Source organism: Cnephaeus nilssonii (assembly GCF_951640355.1).
Source record: "Cnephaeus nilssonii genome assembly, chromosome: 7".
Taxonomy (NCBI): Eukaryota; Metazoa; Chordata; class Mammalia; order Chiroptera; family Vespertilionidae; genus Cnephaeus; species Cnephaeus nilssonii.
Window position 1 is genome coordinate 21,960,994 of NC_137078.1, and position 13,087 is coordinate 21,974,080.

Here is a 13,087-nt window from a genome sequence, read left to right on the forward strand (position 1 = left end):
ACCAGATTTCAACCACTCTCATAAGGGACACATTCAAGAGGCAGACTCAGTGAGCACCAAAGCCCTACTGTGTGTCCAGCACAGCAATTCTTCCGTTGTAGACACAGCAGGCCCTCACAACCAATTGGACCAGAGGTCAGTTCCTCCCAGTGTACCAACAGCAATCAGGGCTTTTGACTACACCAAGACTTTCCACTCAGCCCACAAAGGGGAGTACCAAGAGCGACCACCTAGGGTGATAGGGGAAGCTGAGCTACCGGCCCCTATAGGTCACCGACCACACAAAGCCTCTCCATCAACACAGGGAGGCAGCCAAAATGTGGAGACATCGTAGTATGTCACAAGTAGAAGAGATAGATGAAAGCAAACTAATGGACAGCACAGTGTTCAGAACCATATTTATAAGGTTACTCAAGAATCTTCTAAGAACCGCTGAGAGGCTTGAAGAGACCTTCAAGGACCTTAATGAGAATACAAAAAAAAATGGAAAAGGACCAGTCAGAAATTATGCATACACTGTCTGAAATAAAGAATATACAGAGTAGACCACCGCACCCGAAGAGTCAAACCAAAGATCTGGAATCTGAGGAAGAAAAAAACACCCAACCAGAGAGGCAGAAAGAAAGAAGAATCTAAAAGTGTGAGGATAGCATAAGGAGCCTCCGGGATGGCTTTAAGCGTACCAATATCCGAATTTTTGGGGTACCAGAAGAGAGAGAGCAAGATACTGAAAACCTATTTGAAGAAATAATGACAGAAAACTTCCCCCACCTGGTGAAAGAAATAGACTTACAAGTTCAGGAAGCACACAGAACCCCAAACAAGAGGAATCCAAAGAGGACCACACCAAGACACATCATAATTAAAATGCCAAGGGCAAAAGACAAAAAGAGAATCTTACAAGCAGCAAGAGAAAAACAGTTAGTTACCTACAAGGGAGCACCCATACGACTGTCAGCTGATTTCTCAACAGAAACTATGCAGGCCAGACGGGAATGGCAAGAAATATTCAAAGTGATGAATAGCAAGAACCTACAACCAAGACTACTCTACCCAGCAAAGTTATCATTCAGAATTGAAGGGCAGATAAAGAGCTTCACAGATAAGAAAAAGCTAAAGGAGTTCATCACCACCAGACCAGTATTATATGAAATGCTGAAAGGTATTCTTTAGAAAGAGGAAAAGAAGAAAAAAGTAAAGATAAAAATTATGAACAACAAATATCTATCAACAAGTGATTCTAAAAATCAAGTGAATTCAAAATCTGAGGAACAGAATAAACTGGTGAACATAATAGAATCAGAGGCATAGAATGGGAGTGGATTGATAATTCTCAGGGGGAAAGGGGTGTCTGTGTGGGGGGTATAGGAAGAGACTGGACAAAAATCATACACCTATGGATAAGGACAACGGGGGGGGGGGGGGGGGGGGAGGAGGGAACCGGGTGACGGGTAGATCTGGGGGGAAAAAAGGAGAAACAATTGTAATAATCTGAACAATAAAGATTTATTTAAATTAAATAAATAAATAAATAAAATAAAATGCATAAATTGCAGTATATTCACACAATGGAACACTAGGTAACAATGTGGGTGAAAGAACTGCAACTACAAGGAACAACATAGCCATGGCTCACAGACATAATGTGGAATGAAAGACATAATGCGGAATGAACGAAGCCGACACAGAAGTTCAAAAACAGCCAAAATTAACTTATACTTCCAGTTCAGAATGACGTGCAGAGGGGGGATTCTGGTGTGCTGGTCAGGACCTATTTCTTGGTCTGAGTATTGGTTACATGGGTGAGCTCATTTGTAAAAGTTTGACAAGCTGTGTACTTAGGATTTGTGTGCTTTTCTGTTATGTTTGTTATGGTTCAGTATTTTTTGAAAAATACGGTTGCTGTTGAGGGAAAAGGTGGGCTGACCTTAACTGCGATTTTTTTTCACAGTCCCAGGGTGGTGTTAAATAGCCACTCCTCACTCAGGAGTACAAAGCCTCCTCAAATCGTTAGCGGTAATAATTACCATTTTATGGAATAACAACCATGTGCTAGGCTTTGTGTCAAGTCCTGTACATACATTATCTCCAGGCCTTAAAACAGACATTCAAAATAGGTAACATCGTCCCCAGGCTCGGATAAGAAAATGAAGGTCAGAGGTGTCTGACTGTTTCCCCAGGGCGCACAGCTAGTGGAGACTGAGCCAGAGCTGAGTGCTGCCTTCTGCCTCATCATCCAGCCCTCTAGGAAGTCCTCCTGCCCCCACAGCGCAGGGCAGCGGGAGTGTGGCTCTAGGCAAAACGAGGACCCGCTGTGCAGTAGAGGCTTGCCCACCTGTAAGCTCATGAAGGGGCCACATCAGACAATGTCCATTCCTAAGAGGTAAATTCAGGATTACCCTTTAGTGATTAAACCCTGATGAAGCCCAACTCTCTACCCAGGTTATCATCACCGTTTAGAGCATCCACTCCTCCTCTCCAAACCACGCATACCAACCTCCTCCTCCATGAAGCCTTCCCAGATACATGAGGCCACGGGGCTCTCACTCTTTTATTTTAGGAGTCCCTTCCACATACACTGTTTCTTTTAATCTTCACAAGAAGTAGCCAGTAAATGCTACCTCCTTCCCTCTGATGAGAACCAAGGCTTAGAAGGGTTAAATGCTTTGCTCAAGGTCAAAATGCTATAAAGTTGCACAGCTGGGATTCAAAGTTGGTTTTGTCTTCTAACCCCTCCCTCTCTGACCTAAACCTCCATCCCCTGTTTCCTATAGTATACCTGACTTTATCACATCTTTCCACAATCATTGACTTTTTCTGCTAGTCTCCCTGACTAGATGGCAAGGAGAACTTCAAGTGGCTTCTTTGATTGTATTTCCCCCGTCCTCAGCTGAGTACCTGATAAATAGTAAAGACTCAAAAAGGTTACTGAAAGGATGAACCAATGCCTCTAGTCCTGCATCCCTCTTAGCCAGATGTTATGTACAGTGACTGAGAGGCAGGCAGCTGGAGGAGTCAAAGCACAGGCCGCGGGAGCAGAGGCCAGGTTCCGATCCACTCCTCTGCCTGCTAGTTGTGTGCCTGTGGGTAGAACAGGCAACATCTCCGGGTTTCATTTTTTTAAAAAGTATTTAAAAATCGTCCCCATTTCATAAGGTTGCTCCCCTATTTCAGGCTTCTGTAACAAAATACCTTAGATTGGGTGGCTTAAACAACAAACTTTTATTCATTCCAGTTCTGGGGACTGGAAGACCAAGATCAAGGAGCTGGCAGATTCAGCCTCTGGGGAGGCTTGCCGATGGCCACGTTCTTGCCGTAGCCTAACTGAGGGGAGAGGAGCTCTGGGCCCCGCCTCCTCTTACAAGGGCACTAATCCCATCATGAGGGCTCTGCACTCAGGACCTCATCTGAACCTAAGTACCTCCCAAAGGCCCAGCCTGCCCACAACATCACATTGGGACTCAGGGCTTCTACACATGGGTTTTGGGAGGACACAGACTTTCAGTTCATATTAACTATGAGAATTAAATGGATTGAAATATGTCAAGCACTTTGAGCTACACCTGAAATATAATAAAAGTAGACACACCTAGTACAGGGTGAAATTAGCTAAGTGACCTGGGCAGCTTAAAAACCAAATCACTGTGGGAGTACACAGGAAAGAAGGGTCACCTGTTCCTGGACGTACACTAGGTACCAGGAACTGTTGTCTACAGGTACAATCACCACCTCCATACTGCGAGGTATGAATATTATCTCTGTTTCATGTATGAGAACACAGAAGCTTAGAGAGGTAAGAACACTCACCCAAAGCCCCCCAGCCAGTCAGTTGTGCGGCTGGGATGTGAGCCTAGGTGTGCCTGCCTTTGCCGTCCTTGTCTTAGCAACGAGCCATAGTGAGGCTGACTGGGGCAACTGGGGAAGGCTTCAAGGGAGAGAGGATATGTGAGGTGAATCTTGAAAAGTGAGTCAAATGTTAAGCAGTGGTAATGCCTGTAGTCTTCGTTTTGGCACTTGCTGTTCAGTATTGTGTTTTTGGCTAATTGCTTTGACTGTGTCAGGGTTTCTCAGTCTCAACACTATGAACATTTGTTGTACTGACTGTCCTGTGCAGTACAGATGTTACCAGCAGCCTTGACTTCTACCACTAGATGCCAATAGCATACCCTTCTCCCCAGTTATGACAACAAAAAATCTCCAGCTTTTCCTCCGTTGGAGAGCAAAATCACCCCTGGTGAGAATCACTGCTTTATATGTGGTCTCTTAACTCACTTGGCAGCAGCATGAAGCCCGGAACAGGTTATGCCTTTTGCATTCTCCAAACTAATAATCCAAGTCTGGATACAGCAATCCTATATAATCCTATATAATAAAAGGGTAATAAGTAAATTACCATCACTCCACTACGCCCACGATTGGGCCAGCTGGAGGCGCAGGGGGCGGGACTCGGGGTGGCCGATAGGGCCGGCGGGACGCTGAGTTCTCGTTGCTCCATAAAATACCTGTTGAAATGAATTGAGTTGTCATCATAGCCACCTTACACCTTTCAAAATGACTCCTATTTATCCTTCAAATGTCACCTCTCTACGGATGTGGTCCCCAAATGTAGACTTGCCAGTTTCTCCGTCTTTATTTTCAGCGAAGTGGTCTGTCTTCTCTAATTAGTTCCCCAAGCACCCCTGCTCTCAGCCTATATTTTAATTAGGGAAACTAAGGCTCAGAGAGCTGGTGTTTTATGTTCAAGATCAAACAGCGAAGAAGTGACAGACTAAAATCCCCATCACACGATAGGAGCCTGTCCCCGGAAGGACAGGACAATGGACGATGAGAGGAGCATCCAGTGGGCTGTCACAGAAGAAAACTGGAGTTTTAGGAGGCAATTTGGTCAGAAACCAGAGGCCAATATCGTGGGAGTAGAAGTCAGCATGAGCTAAGGTACCCCCGACACACAGTCGATACCAGCTACAGCATGAGACTAACTCAGGATAAAGGGTCACGCGCCGTGGATAAGCCAGCCGCCGAAATGGAGCATGCTAATAATCTTTTCTGGCCTTGGCCAAGTCTGGAGGGGTGCTGAGCTGCAGGTGGAGAAAGAAAGACTCCGGATGAGGCAGAGTTTATCCAGGTGTGGGCCCAGGTGTGTGGTTTCCTAGTGTGCAGCATTCACTGTCCTCTCCCAGCAAGATGTCAGGCATTCATTTAGTTACTGACATAAGTAATTGGCACCTATTGTTGTGCTGGGTCCTGTGATAGGCACAGAAGATGCAAAGGTGAGCACAGCAGAGGTGGTCCCTATCTCTCAACCCTAACCAATTATCACACAAATAAATGTTTAATTACAAACCATGACAGGAGTTGGGAAGGTTGGGCACAGCATGGCATGAGAGCATAGAACAGAAGGACATCACCTGGTCTGAGGGCTGGTTTCCCTGCGAAGGTGACAATTGAGCTGAGAAATGAAAAGTGAGTAGGAGGTTATTATGTTCATGTGTGTGGGGAGGTGGTAGATGGCTTCAGGCTGAAGAAACAGCAGGGCTAAGACTCAGGCGGACCCGTGGAGGAAGGGGGCTGAAGACTGCAGGGCCGTGGGACATACAGTTGAGCCCAAAAAAGAAGGTTAAGGTGATTAGAAACAAAGAAAATAAAGCTAAATGCACCATTCAATGTCCTAGATGGTGAGAGGTTCCCCTTCCAGGAGGACAGAAATGAATATAATACCTCAAAAAGGAAGATAGGCTGGCTTTGCAGACAGGGCCCGTCTCTTGATGATGGTAGAATATTGGTGGGGTGGTCAATCCAGAATTTTACCTGAGAATGTCCAGTGATTCAGTTTTTCCAGTTCCTTCAGTCAATCCAATTCAGGGGATTGAGTCACATTGACCAAAGTCACAGAAAACAAATGTATAAATCAAAATGCCTGTGTATAAATTTGCCATAAGAAATACACCTGCCTGCAAACTGAAATGTTAATGTCTATTGGTCAATTCACTCCCTTCCCTATAAAACAGTCTACAGGGGAAGACAAATGCCAATCAGAAGGTTAATGGGTGAGCAGAAATTGGGACAAGCCAGATGTGACCATTTGATGCACCATTTTTCACTAGACTCTAGTGACTAGAGGTAAGCATATTTTCTTAGCCCCAGATCAGAACACAGGGCTTAACAGAGAACTGTAACCTGATATATGAGTTCATTTATTCATTTATTTGTCTTTATTGGGCCTTCACTAATACATAATAATATTACTTAATAACTATATAATAATATAATTGAATAATATAATTGTTATACCATATTATATGATCATATAATCCTATATAATAAAAGGGTAATATGCAAATTGGCCCTAATGGCAGAATGAGCTGGAACGACTGGTTGCTATGATGTGCACTGACCACCAGGGGGCAGATGCTCAACATAGGAGCTGCGCCCTGGTGGTCAGTGCACTTCCACAGGGGGAGTGCCGCTCAGCCAGAAGCCAGTGCAGCGGTGGTAGCAGGAGCCTCTCCCACCTCCACGGCTGTGCTAAGGATGTCCGACTAATGGCTTAGGCCCACGGGGAGCGGGCCTAAGCCATTAGTCATACATCCCCCAAAGGTAAGGTGACCAGACGTCCCGCTTTTTTAACAATTTGTCCCGCGTCCCGCGGCATTTTAAAAAAGTCCCGATTTTTGGAAAGAATGCACGACAAGCTAGGGAACGGCGGGAGAACGGGAAGGGAATATACGGTTTTCGGTGGCCATGTGGCTATTTAGCCAGGATATGAGTTTTATATTATTTTTGTTAATTTTATAATGTTAAACTTTAATAATAACAAATAATTGTTGAGAACTGATTATTGAGAACTGCTTATCAAAGTTCGCATTGTTGATCAGTTGTTAGAATTCCACCACCATTGTTTGGACTTAATGAACAATGGCATTTTTGGGGATTGGCAACGATGAAAACATTTTGTAACTGTCTCTCAGATGATACACATTGTACTGTGTGCTAGTAAGCTAGTTAAACAAGTTATGTCATTACAAATCAGCTATTCAGATAATTTAGGTAAGTAATTTATTTATTTATTTCATAAATACATACATTTTCTTGAATTTAGCAGACAGTACTTGTATTATTTATATTTTATAGTGGCGGCAAAAAGTCTAGCGCCGGCCTTGAAAGTGACACTTACGACTTACGTTATGGCAAATTCAGAGGAAAAATAATACAAGTTAGTATTGTTATTATTTAGAAAGAAATATAGGATTAAAATAATTTTTAAAATATAGTTACTTTATACAATCAAATTAATTTAATTTATAAACTAACAATAAAATATGTTCATGTAATTATGTACCTACTTACTGTGTTTTTAAGCAATATGTATATAATTTATAATATAATTTTAAATTATTTTTTTTAGATTTTTAACATGAGTAAGAAAAGAGGATGCAAATTCAACGATGATCTAAGAAGTAAATTTCCTTTTATTAAAAAAACCAAAAGCGATTATAATATAGACCAAATTTTTAACCAAACCCAACCCCCCCCCCCCCCGGGCCAAAACCGGTTTGGCTCAGTGGATAGAGCGTCGGCCTGCGGACTCAAGGGTCCCAGGTTCGATTCCGGTCAAGGGCATGTACCTTGGTTGCAGACACATCCCCAGTAGGGGGTGTGCAAGAGGCAGCTGATCGATGTTTCTCTCTCATCGATGTTTCTAACTCTCTATCCCTCTCTCTTCCTCTCTGTAAAAAATCAATAAAATATATTTAACCCCCCCCCCCCCCCGGGTCAATGGTGTCCCGCTTTACCAATGTTAAAATCTGGTCACCTTACCCAGAGGCTCCCAGGCTGCCAGAGGGATGTTTGACTGCCAGCTTAGACCCAATCCCCTGGGGAGCGGGCCTAAGCCGGCAGGTGAACATTCCCCGAGGAGTCCTGGATTGTGAGAGGGCGCAGGCTGGGTTGAGGGACCGCCCCAAGCGCACAAATTTTCATGCACCAGTCCTCTAGTTATAATAATAAAATTAATATTTTATTATGTTTGAATAAACCACTATTATTAGAAAGAATAAAATAATATGAAATACAACATTCAGCAATATATATATATTTAATTGATTTTAGAGAGATAGGACAGGAGAGGGAAGAGAGAGAGAAAGATCGATGTACGAGCCCTGACCAGAATCAAAACCTAAACCTGGGTATGTGCCCTGACCAGGAATCGAACCTTCGGTGCATGGGATGACACCCAACCAACTGAGCCATATTGGCCAGGGCAAAAATATATAACTTTTAATTCAATATTTGTGTCATCATTTTTTAAAGAATAGTTTATTGATGTTTAGAGAGAGGAGAAGGGAGAGGGAGAGAAAGAGAGAAACATCAATGTGAGAGTGCAACATTGATTGACTGCCTTCTGCAGGCTCCCTGCCTGTGATGGAACCTGCAACCCAGAAATGTGCACTTGACCAGGAATTGAAACGGCAACCTCCTGGTACACAAGATTATGCCCCAACCAACTGAGCAACACCAGCCAGGGCTGTGCCATCATTTTTATAAAATATTAATCTAAGCTTTTAAGTTTAATTTCCCAATTTATTTTCTACTAATACTGTTTCCTTAATTACTTTTTTCTTAATCAAATAAGGCATATTTTAAACAATCTTTGAGTAATTTGATAGTGCAGTTTCATTCATTATTGAAGACATTTTCATTTTCTCAATATTATTCATCAGACCAAGAAGAACAACGCAGTGGCAGTAAGCAACTCTGGCACTGGATGTGGTTTCTAAATACATTCCTCACTAACAGAAACCAGGGATCCTTGGAGAAACAGCTAATTCAAGCTCTGAGGCAGGAATTGTTAAGATGGGACTGGAATATTTGCTATGCCTAAAATCGAAGCCACTATCAAAGACTCCTGGGATCATGGCAAAGGATACAGAAACTACCTTAAAGGGGCTCTCCCCGGCCACAGTTGAGTCCATTTGAACACCAATAAAAAATAATAATCATAATAGATGAAACACATCAAACATTTAAAAATCCAATAGCTCACATAATGATAATTTAAAAACAAATTAGTGATACTCTCTGGAGGTTGCTAGTGACAGGCTGACAGGCTGCTAACAAACTCCTGACAGGCTGCTAATAAAATGAAAGAGTCTTATTCTACCTTTTCTGTATAAACTGAACTTCAGGGTAACCTAGTAAGTGATATGGGAAATTCTTTTATTTTTTAAAAAATATTTTATTGATTTTTTACAGAGAGGAAGGGAGAGGGAGAGAGAGTTCGAAACATTGATGAGAGAGAAACATCAATCAGCTGCCTCCTACACGCCCTCCCCCCCACTGGGGATGTGCCCGCAACCAAGGCACATGCCTTGACCGGAATTGAACCTGGGACCCTTGAGTCCGCAGGCCGACGCTCTATCCACTGAGCCAAACCGGTCAGGGCTCTTTTTTTTTTTTTTTTTATATACCACAACCTCCTGGTTCATAGGTTGATGCTCAACCACTGAGCCACACCAGCTGGGCGAGATCCATAGCGCTGTTTTGTTTTGTTTTAAGTTTGTCCAACACCATTTTTAAAAATATTTTATTGATTTTTTTACAGAGAGGAAGGGAGAAGGATAGAGAGTTAGAAACATCGATGAGAGAGATACATTGATCAGCTGCCTCCTGCACACCCCCTACTGGGGATGTGCCACAACCAAGGTACATGCCCTTGACCAGAATCAAACCTGGGACCCTCCAATCCACACCGATGCTCTATCCACTAAGCCAAACCGGTTAGGGCGGGAAATTCTTTATTTATCTAAGAATCACAGCTAATAATAGCAGAAGAAAGAACAGAATTAGAAAGTCATCTTTTCAAATCCTTATTGAATTAATCTAGGCTGTGGACACCAATGGCTGCTAAAGCCATAAGGTGAAAAGTTCATGGAGATCTTTATTATGGTTAGATCAGGCCAATCATATCCAGAACCACCTGTCAACTTAAAATCACTAAAGGTAGAAACACAAGACATCATCCTTTATCTGCTGTGATGCCATAGGAATGCACAATGAACTGCCTTTAAAAAATGCTTGCCAAAATGAGCCTGAATAGACTCAAGACTCTAGGTTTAAATACCTGTTTTCAGAAGACGTGGGGATACAGGAACATGTTAGATGACACCAGGAAAATACAATCAGTCAAATCTGGCATGTGAGAATTTCTATAGGACAAATGACCCAGTGTCTTTGTCAAATAAATGGCATAAAAAGGGGGTCATCATGGGGGAATGTAAGAAACTTTGAAGTATATTGTATTAGTCAGCTCAGTCTGCCATAACAAAATACCATAAACGTCAAGAACAGAACTTTATTTTCTCACAGTTCTGGAGGCTGGAAGTCTGAGGTCAGGGTGCCCGCAGGGTTGGGTCTCACGAGAACACTTCCTGTTTGCAGATGGCATCTTCTTGCTATGTGCTCACTTGGTCTTTCTCTAGTACAATGATGGGCATCCTTTTGAGCTTGGTGTGTCAAACTTCGCCAAAAAACTGAGCATAACTCGGGTAGTGTGTCACTTTGAGGAAAAAACATTATTTCACAATATTTATAATTTAAATAACAAATGTTTCATCCTCGGCATGCGGCCGCCTCAGCGGCCGCCTGTCATCAGAAATGGCACTGACACGCGTGTCAGAGGTTCGCCATCACTGCATATATGCCCACGGATGGAGAGATTGATCTCTCTCTCTTCCTCTTCTTACAAGGCCACCAAGCCTATTGGATTAAGATCCCTACTCTCATGACCTCACTTACCCTTCATTTCTCCTAAAAGCCCTGTCTCCAAATACAGCAACATGGAGGTTAGGGCTCCAACACGGGGACTTGGGAGTTGGGGGAAAGGACATAATTCAGTTCATAGCATATATCAACCAGATGTCATGTGTAAATCTTGTTTGAAACCTGATTGCAACAAACCAGCTGTCAAAAGACATTTATGGGACAATCAGGGAAATCTTAATATCACCTATTGAAATACTAGATAATGTGAAGGTATTACTGTTAATTTTTGTAGACTTGACAAAGATGTTCTGGTTATGCTTTTTTAAAAAAAAACAAAAAACACAACACATTCCTGATCTCTTAGAATACAGAAGGATTTACCAGCCCTGACCAGGTAACTCAGTTGCTTAGGGTGTCTTCCTGACACACCAAGGTTGTGGGTTCCATCCCCAATCAGGGCACATAAAGCATCAACTGATGAGTACATAAATAAGCGGAACAATAAATTGATGTTTCTCTCTCTCTCTCTCCCCTCTCTCAAATCAATACATTTTTTAAAAGTACTTACCTTTGAAATTATGTACAGTCTGGGACTTGTTTTAACACATTACGTAGAGGTGCAGGTGGAGGTGGGGAAGGAGGTGTACAGGAAACGAGATCTTCCTTATACATATCACTCACTGTTGAAGCTTGTGATGCACACTTGGGTCATGTGAGCACACAGCCAAATGGCAGCTACCTACAAGCCAACAGACGAGGCCTCAAAATGAGACCCATCTTGCTGGCACTTTGGTCTTGGACTTCGCAGCCTGCAGAACTGTGAGAAATAAATATTTGGTGTTTAAGCCAGTCTGTGGTATTGTGTTATGGCAGCCTGAGCAGACTTATACAATGGCCCAGCCAATTTGACACATAAAATTAACCATCACACAGGCATTTATATTATCTTGAATTTGCTTTAAAATACTAAAAACAAACAAACAAACAAAAACAGGGCAGATAGATGAAACATGATTGGCAAAATGTTGATAATTGTTAAAACTGGGTGATGGGTAAGTGGAGTTTCATCACATTATTATGTGAAATTTTCTGCCATAAACGATTTAAAATAAATATTCCGGAGACTATCGTGTTCCAATCCAATAATGACAGGAAGGATTCTCACGCCCTCTTTATACTTGGAATATGAATGTTTTAATAATGAAATTCTTTACTCTTGTCCAGCTCTGATCTGCAGCTTCCCTTTTTCTATTCAGCCAGCAAGTTCTCATTAAGATATGACTCAAGGACATAGAGTTCATTAAAATGATCGTCATATCACATAGTGGGAAGAACACTGTCCAAAAATTCCGTCTCCTGCAGAGCGTGTCATTCAGGGTTTTCTACAACTGAAACCGAATAGCTAATAGGGATGAAGACCTAGATAATGGGCCACATTAACATATAAATCCCTGTAACGAGACTCAAAATGCATTAGATGCCATAGTTATACTTCTCACACTTAGCCCAGTAAAAGAATATTTTCTCCTAAAATTGTATATAAATGCAAATATTCGTATACAACTTCCTACTGCTACATTTCTGTTTTAGCTAAGTGAATGCTAACGGTGTCATCAGTAAGAAAACAACCAGAGCCAAAGCTGTTACTTAGGATCTTTGATTTTCCCCCTTTAGTATAACAGGAGCCTTTTCATCTAATAAAAAATGCCCTCTGAAGGTTGAGCATTTTTATTATTTGAAGAATAGGCATGTTCAGAACCCGCATACTCTATGTTAAAATTTGCAAAAAACAAAAAGCATTACCATTTCTCAGCACAGGCAGAACTGGGGCAGAGAGAGCATCCTCCCCAAAAGGGGGTCTCCCACCTGCTCTGTCCCCCCAGCACTCCATGGGTGCGGCCCAGACAGGTTGGAAAATGGGACTCAGGGTAACTGCTTCTGGATGAAAGTGGAAATTGGGTTTTGCGGGGAGTTGTTTGGTAGGAAATCTTGACCCATAGAATAAGAGCTTTGCTGTCCAAGGGCCCTGATTTGACATTTCAGCCCACGATTCCGACCTCTGATTGTCCTTTTCTGTTCTGAGAGGTGTGGACTGGGCAAGGCGAGAGCCAAGCTTCTCCTGCAGGCCGCGGCCCTGGGCTCCGGGTCCTGCAGGCCTGACAGCAGCGCGTCTGGAACAGCGTTGAGTGGCTGGGGCTGCGTGACAGGCGAGGCAGCAGGACTCGCAGCACCTGCAGGGGTCCCTGCAGCTGACTAAAACAAACACAATCCACTAAGGGAAAGGGGAGGGTCCGTCTATCATCTGAAAATACCATCGGAGGGGCAC